The 3,836-nt window shown below is 40.5% G+C and overlaps 1 pseudogene; it reads right to left on the bottom strand.

The window, feature by feature from the left end:
• Positions 1–2,932: 2,932 nt before the first annotated feature.
• LOC149135556 (uncharacterized) lies at positions 2,933–3,486 on the bottom strand (annotated as a pseudogene).
• Positions 3,487–3,836: the final 350 nt, after the last annotated feature.

Genomic DNA, 3,836 nt, shown 5'->3' with positions numbered 1-3,836 from the left:
GAATATTATTAACTATGTCTATATTGAATCAATAAATGCAGGAAGAAATATGAGATTTGACCCACTTACAGTCCAAGTTATGAATAAAATTTACCTAGATTCGATTTGCATTTCATCATTCTCTAGTTATTAACGTAAGTACTACATTAGCTTCCATTTACTGGAGTATACAGCACATCTACAAAAATTCTTCTGCACCGCATTAAATCTCTCTGTATCGTAGAGAAAACCCCTTCAACTATGCGATTACACATTTCGGAACGCTTAATTTCACATATATCAGTGATGCAACAAGAATGGTTATATGTATACAGATACCAATAATTTCAGAAGGAAATCAAAATCGATAGGTAGATTTTAGTTGGTCGGTCACTAGATCAACTAATAAAAGGTATCCTTTTCATTACACGCACTAATAAAATATTTTTGTATTACATGCACACACACACACACGCACACACACACACATACACACACACACACGTACACACACACAAACACACACATTTATATTCATTCGTAGGTATGCGTATGCAGGTCAAGAGAATAATATTCTATGAATTAATACTTAAGAAAGTAATTGGTTATATCCGAAACGTATAAATATCCCACCACTGCCTTAGAAGAAAGTGCGATGTAGGCATGAAAAATACCAGTTTGTAGAAAATGATCACAAATGAATGAACGAATTTCAAGTTAAAAAAACGTCATATGCATATTTAGTTTAAATGAAATGGAATGGATCCATAACTATCATTTTAGAAATAAAATATTGAAGTGAAATAAAATTTTTAAGAAACTGAAGATCAACCATACTTAATGTGAAATCACTTAAATAAATTATACAGTCAATCATTTCTATAGCAATAAATAAATAAACAAATAAATCAATCAATCAAAACATTCTTTTTCTTTCTCAGTGGAATATATCTCCTGAAAATTATTGCTTCTTCATTTCGGAATTTTCATGAAACGCATGATCAATTGCTCCAATGGCATTTAGTTATTAATAGTTAAACTTATAATGGTTAATTATACTTTTATACTCTAGCCACAAGATCCGAAATTTGGGGGAAGGGGCCAGTCGATTAGATCGACCTCAGTATGCAACTGGTATTTAATTTATCGACCACAAAAGGATGAAAGGCAAAGTCGACCTCGGGAGAATTTGAACTCAGACGAAATACCAATTTCTTTATTGCCCACAGAGGGCTAAACATAGAAATGGACAGAACAACTGATGGGATCAGTAAATCGGTATGATTTTACATAAAATATGACTTTTAAAAATTAGATAAAATATATAAAAATGATCGAATGAAATTAACAATACAGGGACAATACAAATGAAACGATGATCAAGCCACGCTCCGACCCCACAAACCCCGATCTATCGCTGGTACCGTTTTTTGTTCTTTTTCCGTCTATTCACACGGTTCCTTACATGCACAACACTTGTGCAACATGCTTCCATCTCTTTTGGAACATACACTCCGAGAGACATCTCTTCTCCAGCCACACCTTCCAATTCAAATGAAAAGTAAAAAAAAAAAATGGTCGTAAATTGTGGTCAGAGATAAAGTTGCCTGTCTTAATTCCTTTTATCCTAGTCTTCCATAGTGCCTCTTTCGCTATTGCTACAACTGTGAGAAAACAATTCTTTCCTTCGTTTGTTAAAACTCCCGGTGGGTCAATTTTTGTAATTGACTCAGTCGACAGCTGTACTGTACCTTCGCCGGACAACAAGTGTTCAGCATAAGCCCACATTTCAGATATCTCCAGGCACTGAACGAGAGTGTGAGGAACGGTTTCCCTATCTCCACCGCACCTTGGACAGGTCGGCGACTGACGCTTACTGCGTCTTGTCAGCTTATCCCAAACGGGCAAGGCACCTCTGTAGCATTGCCAGGTTAAGAACTTTTGGAAGTTGTCCAATGTTCTCAACCCGAATGTACGGTGAAGCAGGCTGTCCAGTTGAATAAACCCGAGACCTAGAATCGCTCCCAGGCCATACGGCACCCCTTTATGCCATTCACTCGACCTTGGTCTACGAGAACACCAGGCTGACTGTTCGCAAAAACTTTTGAACTCGGGGAACATTTGTCTGGCCAGCGAAGACCACACCCATTCACTATTCAGGAGAATACAGAGGTGCCTCAACCTCAACGCATGCCTGCGCATCATTAACCAAGGCATCCCTAAACCTCTCTTTAAAGGCTTTTGACAGCAGACAGAGCGTTTCACACGTGGTGACCTGCCCTTCCACAAAAAGCGAAAGCGCTGTCTCTCCAACCTGATCAACTACGAATCCGGACAGGGGATGACGGTCAGGCGGTAGGTAATGACTGATGCGATAAACACATTGGCCACCTCCTCTTTCAAGGATAGCCACCGCCAAGAGCAGGTCTTGACTACTGCAGCCACCCTGCTCAATACCTCCGTCCAGGTCTTCTCTATCTGGAGGCCTGGTCCAAACCAAATTCACAGCAACTTAACCGGTTCCTCCGTCCCGCACCCAACAACGCTGTCTGAAAGCATCGACTTGCCAACCCAGGTGCCGAACTGCAAGCCGACCGACTTTTCCCGGTTAATCTTTGCTTCTGCCACCTCCTTGTTAGCCTGAATAGTCTTACCGACTTTACATAGGCGTGCTACTGAGGTTACGCTGATAGTTCCGCGTAAGCCGTAACAAACGCCTCTAGACCTGGTTCTCTCGGAATGCCACTCAACCTTCGCAGTAGGGGCTCGAGAGCCACCACATACTAAAGCGGTGAGAGCGTTTTCGGTAGCGGCAGTCTGGAGGAGAGTAATTTTCTCTTCCTGTTTGATTAAGACTGCCGCCACCAACCACATAGGATCCACTTCCGGTGGGACCCGTGTGATTTTAATTCTGGACGTTCTCATCCCCATATAAGTGGGGATGAGCGCCACGTCATCCGTTTTCAGCGTTTCTACTGAATGTTTTTTGTGCAATTTCATTGTTGGGAAACCTCACTTCCACCGTACCAAATTTCCTGCCTCTTGTCAGATAAACCACGTCGCTCCAGATTGGCTTCAGACTCTTCTCTATCTTCTCTTCTGTAATTTTTTCAATTTTTCTTTTTTGCAAACAGTAAGTTTCAAATATTATTGTTTTCAGTTTTCCTTCTAATAGTAATTTCTCCGGTGGTTGTATTTTAATCACGTTATCATTCATTTGCATCATTTCAGTGTATTTCTTGAAATCACACTAATTCCTCGAAAGTAGCCGGGTTCCACGCCCAGCTGCTAACGCGAAACTTTTTTTTCTTTTTTTGGTTGTTCAGTTTGGATGCTAGGTGCATCTCTACAGAGCCCATCTCCAAATAACTCATACATTTTGTTGTTCTTTTTTGCAACGGAGGAATCAAAAATTCCATTTTCGGAGGAATCCACTATTTCTTTGCTCGTAGTTGGCTTCTCGCCACACAACATGTAATTCTTCGTTTCAACAGGAGTAGCAAACATTTCTGTTCCAACGGTAGGTTCCTCGCTAGACGACATTTTTCCCGCCAACGGGTGAATGAACAACGCATGCTTTCTACAAGCACTTGGTGTGTTCAAACGAAAACTCCAACGGTTACGAAATTCAACAATTTAACAATAAACAGCAGTTATTAGAAACAGCAGTTATTATCAATAATTACACTAAGAAACAGCAATTTTCACCACGAACACATGTGCAACGCGTAAGAAACAAAAGAGAGAGACGAAATACCGCTAAGCATTTCGCCCGGGATGCTAACGTTTCTTATTTTTTATTGCCCACAAGGGTGTAAACATAGAGGAGACAAACAAGGACAGACAAAGGGATTAAG

Source organism: Octopus bimaculoides, chromosome 5 (genome assembly GCF_046866305.1).
Source record: "Octopus bimaculoides isolate indiv1 chromosome 5, ASM4686630v1, whole genome shotgun sequence".
NCBI lineage: Eukaryota > Metazoa > Mollusca > Cephalopoda > Octopoda > Octopodidae > Octopus > Octopus bimaculoides.
This window is presented reverse-complemented; position numbering and strand designations above follow the sequence as displayed.